Below are 14126 nucleotides of genomic sequence, written 5' to 3'. Positions count from 1 at the left end.
CGTGTGAAATGAGTAAATTAAAATTCTATGTAATCCATAAATTGAATTGTCAGGGCCTAAGTAATTGAAAGCTAACTACATCCTATTTTAATTTTTTTCAAGTTCCTGCCACTTAAAGGAAAAATGAGATCCAAGGATCTGTATAGCTGCAGTCATTAATGAATTTAAATGTTTCATTAAAAGTTTTCTACAGTGCTTGTTATATAAAGATGCCCAGATATTTCACAACTTAATTTATCTCATGAAATATTACATGTTTTCCTTTTGTTTGTGTACTGTGGCCTAATTCATTCATTTTTGATGACTAGGAGAAAACCCAAGGGAACAAGAATTATTCCTTCTTTTACAGATAGGAAAATGAAACATAAATAGGATGATACAGGGTCATACAACAGCTAAGAGAGGAAGAGATGAAATGACCCAAATTCAACTCCTGAGTATTCAAAGCTTTCCTCTTATTGGGGTCTAAAACTGTCCTTAGCACTGAGTAAGACATCAAGTATCAATGTATGTGACCCCCACCTCTGTCCCCCTCTACCCCCCTTTCCTTTCATAAGCCCTACTGGACTGTTCTCACTTGTTCCCACTCACCTAGCACTTTCCACACTTTCTGCCTTTGTAGAGGCAGTCAACCTGTTCTGAGAATATCCTCTCCTCTTCACTTTTATTTAAAGTCTTTCCAGACTTCAGGACACAATTGTAGTTCCACCCCAGATTGCTAAAGAAACACCAAGCATTCTTTCACTGTCTATTCCACTTATCTGACAATCATGTATTTCTTTTTCTGGTTTTTAAAAAAATCTATTAACTTTTCAGTTATTTATATCTTGTCCTCCCATTCCTTGAATGAATACTTTATCCAACATTTGTTAATGAAGGGGAAGATCAAAATGGGTCTCAATAAAAAGGTCATGATTAAAGTCAATTTATACCAAATTTAAATGAATTAAGTGTGCTTAGGCAAAATAAAATAAAGGTTAAGAACAACATTTAACCTGAGTTAGCCTGCTTTCAGATCTGGGATCTGGCACCTACTAGTTATGTGACATTCGTCAAGTTACTTAACCTTTCTAAGCTTCAGACTTTGAATGGAGATAATAATAGCGCCTACATCATAGGGCTGTTGTAAGGAGCAAATAAAATTCTGCACATAGGGCTTCCCTGGTGGCGCAGTGGTTGAGAATCCGCCTGCCAGTGCAGGGGACACGGGTTCGGGCCCTGGTCTGGGAAGATCCCACATGCCGCGGAGCAACTAGGCCCGTGTGCCACAACTACTGAAGCCCACGCCTACAGCCCATGCTCCACAACAAGAGAAGCCACCGCAATGAGAAGCCCGCGCACCGCAACGAAGAGCAGCCGCCGCTCGCCGCAACTAGAGAAAGCCCGCGCACAGCAACGAAGACCCAGTGCAGCCAAAAATAAATAAATAAAATAAATAAATTTATATAAAAAAATTCTGCACATAAAGCATGTAGTCTAGCACAGAGTAAACTAATAAATATTAGCTATGACAGCAATGATGCTGATTGTGATTATGACAATGATGATGAAAAGGAAGAATTTTGGAATGGTCTTGCACCTTGGAGGTTTCAAAGATAAAATGCTAGCTAGTTTGATTTTAATCATCTTGGGAGAGAATGTGATTCAAAATAGTTCTATAGGGACTTCCCTGGTGGCGCAGTGGTTAAGAATCCACCTGCCAATGCAGGGGACACGCGTTCGCTCCCTAGCTCTGGAAGATCCCACATGCCGCGGAGCAACTAAGCCCGTGCGCCACAACTATTGAGCCTGTGCTCTAGAGCCCGCGAGCCACAACTACTGAGCTCGCGTGCTGCAGCTACTGAAATCCGCGCGCCTCAGCCCGTGCTCCGCAACGAGAAGCCACCCCAATCAATGAGAAGCCCACGCACCGCAACGAAGAGTAGCCCCTGCTCACCGCAACTAGAGAAAGCCCGCACCCAGCAGCAACGAAGACCCAACGCAGCCAAAAACAAAAAAAAAACCAAAAAAAGTTGTATACATTAAATCAAGTTCAATCATTTTCACTTTCTCTAGATCTTTGTAGGGCTAAATACTTAATTAGTTTTCGCTGAAGTGATTAACATTTAATATGGTGGGTGCTTCACCGCTGGAAGTTACAAAACATGGACCTTGCTTAGCAAAGAGCTTTTATTTACTTAAAACTGCTTTTAAAGATAATTATTAAACATTCAAGTACGTTTTGAGTTAAAAGTTACTCTTTGAAGGTAGGGAACTTGATGTTTTGATTCATCAAACTATAGTACTAATAAAAACAAGCACAACTGGTGCTGTCTCAAAGATTCTAACAAAGAATCAGAAAAATCACGCTAATAATTAAATGACAAGTGCTTTTGGAAATATAAAGGCCATAATTATGCTAACAGTTCTCTGGAAAGGGGAGAATTCGTTCATGTTAATTTGAACAATAGCCAAATTAATCCTTAGGTGTTTTCCATATTCTACCTGATATGGATTTAATCAAGTCATTGTCAAAGGAATGACTTCAGCAATTTCTATAATCACAGTTTAGAAGAGGTTTGAAAGGGGGATGCCTGTTTGCTGTCTTTTAAAGTACCTCTGAGTCTAGTTGATGCACTTATATAACTAGGTCTGTATGGCTTTTACTCTATAAGCTATTTGCAATTAATTGGATAGAAATAATTTGGGTCTGCGTCTCATTTCTCTCCTAAAAAAAGAATTACTGCATTTTAAAATTTAATGTTTAATTTTGAAAAATTTACCATTATTTTTTATTTTACTCTCTCCTTGTTTGGTGAAATAAATAAAAAGGAAAATTTGGAGAAAGTCAACTGCAGTACACTTCTTTTTATATCTTAAAATATGTCCAATTACCTCAACATTTATAAGATTATTTAGAAAAATATCAATTTCACATGTATTTCATATGTGTGGAATATATGTGAAAATCCGCTACAAACTGACATGAAATAGTCTAAATTTAAAAAGACTGAAGCCTCTGGGAATTCCCTGGTGGTCTAGTGGTTAGAACTCTGCGCTTCCACTGCCAGGGACCTGGGTTCGATCGCTCGTCAGGGAACTAAGATCCTGCAAGCCGCATGGCCAAAAACAAAAAAAAAGACTGAAGCCTCGATGGCCAATAGGCACATGAAATGATGCTCATCATCTCTAATTATTAGAGAAATGCAAGTCAAAATTGCAATGAGGTACCACCTCACACTGGTCAGAATGGCCATCATTAAAAAGTCTGCAAATAAAAAATGCTAGGGAGGGTGCGGAGAAAAGGGAACCCTCCTACACTGTTGGTGGAAATGTAAATTGGTGCAGCCACTATGGAGAACAGTATGGACGTTCCTCAAAAAACTAAAAATAGAGTTGCCATATGATCCAGCAATCCTACTCCTGGACATATATAGGGACAAAACTATAATTCAAAAAGATACATGCACCCCTATATTCATAGCAGCACTATTTACAATAGCGAAGACATGGAAATAACCTAAATATGGCCATCGACAGATGAATGGATAAAGAAGATGTGCCATATATATATATACATATATATATATATATGTATATATATGACTGAGCCATAAAAGAGAATGAAATAATGCCATTTGCAGCAACATGGATGGACCTAGAGATTATCATACTAAGTGAAGTAAGTCAGAAAGAGAAAGCCAAATACCATATGATATCACTTACATGTGGAATCTAAAATATGACACAAATGAACTTATCTATGAAACAGAAACAGACTCACAGACTAGAGAACAGACTTGTGGTTGCTAAGGGGGAGGGGGGGTGGGGGAGGGATGGAATGGGAGTTTGGGATTAACATATGCAAACTATTATATATAGAATGGATAAACAACAAGGTCCTACTGTATAGCACAGGGAAATATATTCAATATCCTGTGGTAAACCATAATGGAAAAGAATATGAAAAAGATGTATATATATATGTATAACTGAATTACTTTGCTGTACAGCAGAAATTAACACAACACTGTAAATCAACTACACGTCAATAAAATAAATTTTAAGATAAATAAATAAATAAATAAAAATAAAAAGACTAAAGCTTCCTTTTTAAGTTGTAATAATTGTGGTAGTGGTGGACAGCTAAGAAATCCAGAATGTCCCAGCTTCAGAATAGTCAGGAAATCTATGTAGTCAAGTTTGAACTGGTTCTTGTCCTTGATAAGATGTGACATTTGTTTCAAGTTTATAAATCTCCTTTAGTCAGCTTCCAATTTTCTCAGCAAGGTTGGAGAAAGGGTTTTTATTATTCAGTAAAGTATATTTAAATTCATTACCAATTCATTTGGTGTTTTTTGGCTGCGTTGGGTCTTCGTTGCTGCGTGTGAGCTTTCTCTCTAGTTGTGGCGAGAGGGGGCTGCTCTTCGTTGTGGTGCACGGGCTTCTCATTGCGGTGGCTTCTCTTGTTGCGGAGCACAGGCTCTAGGCGCGTGGGCTTCAGTAGTTGCGGCGCCTGGGCTCAGTAGTTGTGGCTCGCAGGCTTAGTTGCTCCATGGCATGTGGGATCTTCCTGGACCAGGGATTGAACCCAGTCCCCTGCATTGGCAGGCGGATTCTTAGCCACTGCACCACCAGGGAAGTCCCTTTTTTTTTTTTAAAGAATAAAAATAACCTAGATTTATTTTTGGATTTTTACACATTTAGTACTGACAATTTGAGTAAAAATAATCAATATTTATCAAAAGCACTGTACACAAAGATTTTATAGTTCCTGAGTATTACTGGATAGATAAAAACAAAATGGAGTAGCTTAGAATGTATAAAGGCTACAGGAAGCCTGGAGACTGTTATAAAATACCTTATTAGAAGACGAGGAAAATGTATGCCGCAGATCAAAAAGACAGGCACATGCACAAAAACCCTGCATGCTTAACCGATAAAGAATAGGGGCTGTATATGTGCGTGAGAGAGACAGAGACAGAGAGAGAGAATTCATATGTTTGAAAGCTGATGAGGGGACTGTCTGCCATCTTCTAAAAAGTAGAATAAAATTGTTGATGCAAGACTTGGAAAAGCCACAAAGAGCACCTAAAGAAAAGGAAAAAAAAAATTTGCTCAAAAAGATTTCATGGAACATCTTGCTAGACACTAAAAAGATGGTAATGAAAACATTTGTTTATTGTATATCTCATTTGTCTTTTAATAGTATACAGCTTTACTTTTCTGTATTTGTTTAGTCTCTATAACTAGATCATAAACGTACTGAGGGCAGAAACCATCCTTTCATTGAATGTTAAGGCTAAGTGTCGACAGTGGGTCAAGTGAAAGCAGCAAAAGTGACACTGTGATAGCAGCCAAAATTAAGCATCAGAGATGTGCTGACCATTTTTCTAAGCACTTTACATGGATCCTCATATAAATCCTGTGACATGGGCAGTTTTACTATCTTCACTGGTTTACAGATAAGTAAACAGAAACAGAGAGAAGTAATTTGCCCAAAGTAACATAGCTAAGTGGCGCAGCCATCTCCTCCCCACCATGCCAGTCTGCTTTCCCAAGGAACACAAGATGAGTTTAAGGGATTTAACAAGGTAAGCTATGATTAAGTTCTAACAGAGGGTATCATCCACAAGAGCAGCATTCAGAGGAGGCAGAAGTCAGGGAAGGTTCCGTGGAGGATGTAGAACTTACCATGGATCTTAAAGGATGAGTAAGACATGAATAGGTGGAAAGGACAGACGGAATGGGGGGAGCAACCTCAGGAATCTTGCAAAAGATGCTTTGTGTGATGTTCTTTGTATTCCCCAATGCATGGAAAATGAATGAATAATAGTTTCTTTAAATAAATCGAAAGCAGAAAGCCAGAGAGAAAAATCAGTAGGACCTCCTGATGTCATGAGGCAAAATGTGAAAGAGATGAAAAAGATGATAGATTTTATTTCAGTCTTTACTGAAGAAGAAACTAGGAAGATTGTCTATTCAAATCATCTCTTGAAACTTACAGTTTGGGAATAGTAGCTTACACTGTAGTTAACACATAGGGTGCTCAAGATTCAAATGACAAAGAAGACATGCATTAACATGATTGGATGAAATCCACTCAATAATTTGGAGAAACGTACATTTTCAACATATACTTCCTCTTTTCCAATTCTGTTTTAGCTCTTTTTTTAGGTTGGGTGCTGCTAAAACAGATATGGACAGCTCACCACAGCCAGAACTAGAACAACTGTACTGCAAATATGGAACCATTTTTTATGGCCTTCAATGTATAGTTTTGTCAACCTTTCTTTGAATGTCTAAGTACGATCTTGCTCACTCTGGAGAACTAGTGAACTGTGCTATCCTCTTTATAGAAATAGTGCTACTTTTCCCTGGATAGATTAAGCTTGTTTCTGTGTTCAGTGATGTTGCATTATTAGAGAGACACCCACTCACTAGATGAGAAACAAACTTATCATTGGCAGTCAACAGAATTACCTCTGAAGTCACTCTTATGAATTGGAGGTATGTTGGCAAAGAGCCAGTCTTCTTGTGCAGGGCTGTAAAGACAACACAGATTCCATACTTTAGCCCAAATTACATATATATCCCCGAGTTTAGTCTATCTTTACAGACCAGCACAAGGCCATTTGGACTTCTTGCAGCTTTCTCTGATCATTTCAGCCAATAGCTTTTAAATTCACAGCAATTATTGTACTAGTAATCTGACACAATCATATTCTTCTGTTATCTGTTCACTGTCTTCATAGCATCATCTTTAAGAGCAGCAAGCATTAACTGAGTGTCCACCATGAAAGGATCCATGTTTCTCCAATGAGACCATAAGCTCTTCAAGCGTAGAGACTATATTGTAAACTTTTTAAGACCACATAGCTCCCTTTGGGAGGTACTAAACAGACAATTTTTAACAATTAATTAATTAATTAATTTGTTTATTTATTTATTTATTTTTGGCTGCGTTGGGTCTTTGTTGCTACATATGGGGCTTTCTCTAATTGTGGTGAGTGGGGGCTACTCTTCGTTGCGGTGCGCGGGCTTCTCATTGCGATGGTTTCTCTTGTTGTGAGCACGGGCTCTAGGCGCGCAGGCTTCAGTAGTTGTGGCTTGTGGGCTCAGTAGTTGTGGCACGCGGACTCAGTAGTTGTGGCTTGCGGGCTTAGTTGCTCTGCGGAATGTGGGATCTTCCTGGACCAGGGATTGAACGCGTGTCCCCTGCATTGGCAGGCGGATTCTTAACCACTGTGCCACCAGGGAAGTCCCAGACAATTTTTTAAAAAACTGAATTGAATTAAACCCAGAAGAGAGCACATTTAAGATTCTGTGAATTTCCCTGACTCAGTCTTTGCCCCTTTTATTCTTATTATATATATATCATAATGAAAAGACAAGTGGTTGTTGCGCTTTCAAAAATAAAGACTTCAGGGTCTTCCCTGGTGGCGCAGTGGTTGAGAATCTGCCTGCCAATGCAGGGGACACGGGTTCGAGCCCTGGTCTGGGAAGATCCCACATGCCGCGGAGCAACTGGGCCCGTGAGCCACAACTACTGAGCCTGCGCGTCTGGAGCCTGTGCTCCGCAACAAGAGAGGCCGCCACAGTGAGAGGCCTGCACACCGCGATGAAGAGTGGCCCCCGCTTGCCACAACTAGAGAAAGCCCTCACACAGAAACGAAGAGCCAACACAGCCAAAAATAAATTAATTAATTAAGAAAAAAATAAATAAATAAAGACTTCAGAGCAAATTTTTGCCTTTCTCAGAAAAGCGCTTTAATAAATTAAGATTGCCAGGTTCCTAAGCCAAAAGCTTAGAGAATTAGGTACAGTCTAATTTATAGGGATAATATCTAATATTAATTGAGCATTTACTGTGTGCTAAGCACTAGTCTAATTAATCACTTTATGTGCCATATATACTGCACATACACATTAATATATATGATATTCATATGGCACATATACATACATTTTTTCTTTAATCCTCTTGATTATTATTATACCCAGGAAGGTAAAAAACTTGCCCAAGGTCCACAGGGGAGAGAGGCACAAGCCCTAGTACATGGATATATGCTGATTAAAACATAGACAGTGTATGGGGTAACTCTTTGTGTGTTAGAGGTCACACTCAGAGCACAGAGGGCCACGAGCCAGATTAAATAAAATCAGGAAGCAAGGTAATGAATGGAAAGACAATAGAGTCAATGGATAATTTCCTTCAATATTGTGCCCAAGAGAAATGAATGGAGACTGGAACAATGTTAAAAGTTAACGGTGTCAGTGAGTGGTGACAAAGAGGAATGGCTGCTGAAAATGAGATCTTCTGGCAGCTAAGCATGTGGGATAAGCGTTAGCCTTAGGGTGAGGGGAAGCTATAATCTATGGCTGTGAGACAAGAATCTTTTGTGTTTTGCAGTGGTATTGACTAACTCAGTCAGTTAATCAATAAATATTTGCTGAACAGCTACTATGTTCAAGGTACTGTGCCACGGAGATACACAGAGGCAAAAGACACAGTCCTAGCTCCTGCTTATGAGTCTTTCTGTCCTGATAAGGCAAGATATGTAGAATCATGAAGATTGAGCTGGAAGGAAACATAAAGATCTTCTCATCTAATCTTTTTAGTTTTATAGATGACCAAAACCAAATCTCAGAGGTAGGAAGTGACTTGCCAAAGTTCCCATAGCCTTTTTAGAGCAAGGATAGAATCCAGACTTGATTACCACCCCAGGCTCTTTCTGTGTTCTTATATAGATGTAATTAGTAATGAAAGGTAGTATTTGCCAAGTAACAAATTAATGGTATAAGCAATGCATCGCTTCTTACCATAATATGTTTACAATTAAATGCTAAAATTTTTTCTGGGGAATTTTCAGGTGCAAAGGGACTTTCCCAGTTGTCTCCTCAGCTGCTTTAGCATGAAAACAGAAAATGGCCCCTCCTGTGTGCTCTCCAAGCACCTGTGCCACCTCAGTGATACATATCACATGTGATCTTGATACGTCTAGCCCAGTAGTTCTGAAAGTGTGTGGTCTTCAGACCAGCACCACCTGGAAACTTGTTAGAAATGCAAATTCTTAGGCCCACTCCAGATCCACTGAATCAGAAACTCTGGGGGTTGGGCTCAGTGATTTATGGTTTAACAAGCCCTCCAGATGACACTGATGTGCTTTTGAGCTTGAGAACCTCTGGTGTCTCTAAATGGCTCTCCAGAGAGATTGTGAGCTCCTTGAAGGCAGGAACCATGTCTTCCATAGTTTTTATGTTCCGAGCTTAGTACCAAGCCTTGAGCATAGTGGATGTTCATAAATATTTCTGAAACAACTCTAGGAGTGAACATGGTAAGGCAAAGTATCCTGTACCTTTACTTTGTGTACTGAACACCTTTAGATTCACTTTATGTTATGGGCTGATTAGTGTCTCCCCAACCCCAAAATTTGTATGTTGAAGTCTTAATCACCCCCCTCTGTACCTCAGAATGTGTATTTGGAGATAGGACCTTTAAAGAGGTAATGAAGGTAAAATCAGGTCAAATGGGTGGGCTGTAATCCAATATGACTGGTGTACTTAAGGGAAGATGAGATCACAGAAGGGATACACGGAGGAGGGAAGACCATGTGAAGACAAATAAGACAGTTATCTATAAGCCAAGAAGAGAGGCTTCAGAAGAAACCAACCCTGTCAACACCTTGATCTCAGACTTCTAGTCTCCAGAATTGTTAGAAAAATTGATTTCCAGGAATTCCCTGGTGGTCCAGTGTTTAGGACTCAGCGCTTCCACTGCCAGGGGCCTGGGTTCAATCTCTGGTCGGGGAACTAAGATCCCGCAAACCACAAGGCTCGGCCAAAAAAAAAAAAAAAATGATTTCCGTTGCTTAGGCCCCCAGACTGTGATATTTTGTTATGACCACCTTAGCAAAGTGAATACACTTTGTAAAAAATTCTACAAAAACACTGGCTTTGAAATCCAAGAACTCCCATCCAAGCCTATGACAAGACAATCTTATTTTTAGATGACTCTATAATCATCTTTAGATGTTAACCATTAAAGTGTTTGTTTAAGAAATTACTCTTTCATGCTCAATATGAGCACAGATTTTGGAGTCAGACAGAGGTGGTTGGGTCTGAATCCTGAGTCAGCCACTTGGAAGTTGTGTAATCTTAACCTCTAAAGACTCAGTTTCCTTGTCTATAATTTGGGGCTAATAATAGCTCCCTCCTAGACATAACTCAATAATTGGCAAGTATATCGTAGGCACTCAGTACATGGTGACTTAAAAATGATAACTAACCAAATTATTCATATTGGCCTTCTCTGGGAGATGGAATTACAGCAAAATTTTACTGTAATGTTTGAATCAGTTCAACAAACATAGTACTAAGGTGACTTTTTAAAAGCCTGTATGAAATGACAGATTAAGTAGTTTTCAGGAGAAATGAAGAGTCAAGGAGAATAAAAGAATGAGAATGTCAGGAATGTAGTAGAAAGATGTAACACCCAAGAATAGTTGAATTGTCTCAAACTGATGAGTAATTAGACTGTATGAAGGTAGGAATTACTGATTTCGTCTTGTGTCCCCAGAGCTTAATATGGCACCTGGCACTTACTATAAGCTCGACAACTTTCAGTTAAATGAAAGAACGGCTTTCTGCAAGGACAGCTGTACAAAGTTTACAAAGATATTTCGACCCAAGTATATTTACACTGAACTGGTGGCTCTACAGCATTTTGGTGTCATAGAATCAAAACTTTAATTTCAACCTGGGAATTCCACTTTGGGGAAATAACCTAAGAAAATAACCCCAGGACTTCCCTGGTGGCGCAGTGGTTAAGAATCCGCCTGCCAATGCAGGGGACACGGGTTCGATCCCTGGTCTGGGAAGATCCCACATGCCGCGGAGCAACTAAACCCGTGCACCACAACTACTGAGCCCACAAGCCACAACTACTGAAGCCCGCGCGCCTAGAGCCCATGCTCTGCAACAAAAGAAGCCACTGTGATGAGAAGCCCGCGCACCACAACGAAGCGTAGCCCCTGCTGGCCACGACTAAAGAAAGCCTGCGCACAGCAACAAAGACCCTACGCAGCCAAAAATTAAAAAAATTAAAAAAAGAAAGAAGATAACTCCAAAGGGGAGAAAAGTGTTATTTTAAAATGTCTACAATTGTAGTAATATTCAAAATCCCTGCTTCTCCCAAACTGTTTTGACCATCTTCACCTGAGTGGCCCGGTGCCCCATACTTCTGACCCTTTGGGATCAGTTTCCCTCTTTAAAACGTATTTGTCTTGTGCCTGCTTATCTTTGGGACTCTACTCAACCAACTAATCTGATAAATTGATTTAAACCGAGGTGCTAATGAATGATAATGGCTGAATGTGAGTCCACTCCTGGATAACAATTGCATTTCAGCAGCACCTTACGCTGAAGAATAAGTAATACATTTCAGGCATGTGTCCCGGCCATTCGGGGAAGATATTTTAAGCAGGGGGATTTCCTCAAACCCCTCAAATTACACCATGTAGACAGCTGCCTATCCCACATGATCTGGCCAACTCCTTGGCATCCAGTTATCAGGACTCAGGGGACACTAGAGGAAACACGTCTGTTCCTCTTATTAACAGCGCTTGGAAACAGTGACTGGACTATTTATGTCACTTAAAGGAAAAGGGCATTTACTCTGGAACCTATCCAGAAGGTACACATTCCCTGGGTTTAGAGGTAGACTCTTCTCTACCTAATCTCTGGGGATGGCTGAGGGACTGATGCCTAGATTAACCAAAATGAGTGAGCTCAGACATGGAAACACTGAGAAGGGACGGTAACATAGCGTTAAGCTTCACAGGTGAAAAGATCCTAGACATCGATAAGAATTTACATGAGCACACACGTGAGAAAACATTGAACCTGATAATAAAAAGAGCTGCCTTTTATCAGGTGTTAACTATGTTAACTGTGCGAAAGTATTTATATATTTTGAAAGCTTTAACCCTCTGATGTTGAGGAAAATTGGATTGCTATCCCCATTTCAGATAAAGAAACTGAGGCAAAGATAGGTTAAGTGGCTATCCCACAATCAAATGGCAAATCTGGGATCTGAAGCCAAGTCTTTGAATTCCCAAGTTCATGGCTGCAGTAGAAGCTTAACAGCCTTTCATATTTCAGAATCAAGAATCTTAAAGCTGGGGATCCTAGAACATCATTCTTTTTTTTTTTTATTGTTTTATTTTTAAAGTGTTTTATTTATTTATTTATTTATTTATTTATTTATTTATTTGCTGCATTGGGTCTTGGTTGCAGTGAGCGGGCTTTCTCTAGTTGTGGCGAGCGGGGGCCACTCTTCGTTGCGGTGCGCGGGCTTCTCATCCCGGTGGCTTCTCTTGTCGCGAAGCACAGGCTCTAGGCACGCGGGCTTAGTTCCCCCGCGGCATGTGGGATCTTCCCGGACCAGGGAATGAACCTGTGTCCCGTGCGTTGGCAGGCGGAGTCTAAACCACTGCGCCACCAAGGAAGTCCCCTAGAACATCATTCTTGATTATCTAGACCCTGATTACTGCTACTAAAAAGGAGTTTGCTGCCTCAAGAGTCAGCCTGTTCAATACAACTGTACTTGTTTGGAAGCTTTTAAATGTTAAAATTAAAATCTGTTTCTCTGTAACTTCCCTTCTTTTGATCTAAATCTGTGCACTCCTGGAGAACTCAAGACAAAGCTACTTCTCTCCAAGAAGCCCTTTTGATATGGAGACAGATCATGCACTCCCCCCAACCCCATCTTTGAGGTAGACTCAGTCCCAGGAGATCTCACTCAGTACCGCTCAACTGTTCAACTGTTAGACTCATTAGTAACACAGAAAAGCTCCAAAGTGCCACCTTTATCTCTCAAAGATCTTAGGTCTAAATTTGGATAATAAGTTTGATCCCAGTTACTTACTCAGGTGCCTGTGAAACATTACCTTGGTAAGCCATGTGACTCCTCCATAAAAGCATGGAATTAATCTAATATAGCAAATAATAGCTAACATTTATGGAGCCCTTTCTATGTGCCAAGAACAGTGCTAAGTGCCTTATATAACACTTTCCCTGGGACCACTCCATGAGGCAGGTACTGACATTATCCCAGTTTTACAGATGAGGAAACTAAGGCTCAGCTCTTCTGAGGTCTTCTGCTCATAACTGCATGTCTTTCTTTCCATTTAAGTGAGAGGGAAGGATCAGGGCAGGATAGAACTTGCTGTCCCCGGAGTGAGACTTGTATTTTCCCATCTCTCTTTGCTTATACATTGCTGGCCCCTTCCTTCACAAGCGTTTAATGAGCACCTCACACGGTTCAACACTTGTCCTATAGTGATTACAGTCTGGACAACGTATGCAAAGAAAGTGATGACACCCTCTAAATCTGACCTTCAGGGTCAAGGAAAGCTTTAGAGAGGAGGTAGCAACTGATGAGTGTCTCGAAACATAAATAGGAAGAGAGGAATCAACCAGTCAAAGGACAGGATGGGGAAATTCAAATTTCAGCAAGAAGGAACAGCATGTGTCAACACTCAGAGGCATGCATTTGCATGGACAGGAAAAACACATCATATCGTAGTAAGCAGGGTCCAAAAATTTTGTAAGTGTAAAATCGAGGGAAAGTTTGCATTATTGTGAGGTTAAAGAAAATTGGTTGTTTTTCAGTTTGATCTGTGCTGCCACAAAAAGCACGCACAGTAAGGACAGTGAAACCCATTATGTACACAACTGACTGCTCAGTGAAGTAAAGTTCAACAGATCATGAGGCAGTCACTTCCCAGTCGCCACCCCACAACACACCCCTTGAAAGAGATGTGCAGTCTGCCCCTCTTTGAGAAAAGGGAAGGGTGCTCTTGGTAGAGGATTGATCGTCAACTGCAGTTACATCTGAAATTCACATTATCACAGATTTTACCTTGTTGCTGAGTATGGCCCCTGGGGTGAAAAAGGAATGGAGAGAAATCCCACTGGACAGGTAACAACCGGCAATCATAAAGAGCTGTGTATGCCATTCTGTGGGATATAAATTTTGTCAGAAGGGTGATAGGAAGCCATGAAAGGATTTTGAATGGATCCAACTCAAGTGCCACCTTCTGTAAAAGCATTGCCTGGCCACCACACTTGGTGGGGAATTCCTT

The 14126-nt window shown here is 40.3% G+C and overlaps 1 protein-coding gene and 1 long non-coding RNA gene across 2 annotated transcripts in view; one reads left to right on the top strand and one right to left on the bottom strand.

Annotated features, from left to right (window-relative positions):
• The window catches only part of LOC309608274, a 244302-nt gene extending 230340 nt beyond the window's left edge, over nt 1-13962 (bottom strand). Inside the window, exon 1 of the long non-coding RNA XR_014232774.1 lies at nt 7403-13962. This is a non-coding gene — a long non-coding RNA (uncharacterized lncRNA). The remainder of the gene's footprint in view (nt 1-7402) is intronic.
• Nucleotides 1-14126, top strand: part of TMEM217B (transmembrane protein 217B) — a 142417-nt gene that overhangs the window by 39268 nt on the left and 89023 nt on the right. The window lies entirely within an intron of this gene.

This window comes from Balaenoptera borealis (genome assembly GCF_965194805.1).
Source record: "Balaenoptera borealis genome assembly, chromosome: 12".
In the NCBI taxonomy this organism is placed as follows: domain Eukaryota; kingdom Metazoa; phylum Chordata; class Mammalia; order Artiodactyla; family Balaenopteridae; genus Balaenoptera; species Balaenoptera borealis.
This window is presented reverse-complemented; position numbering and strand designations above follow the sequence as displayed.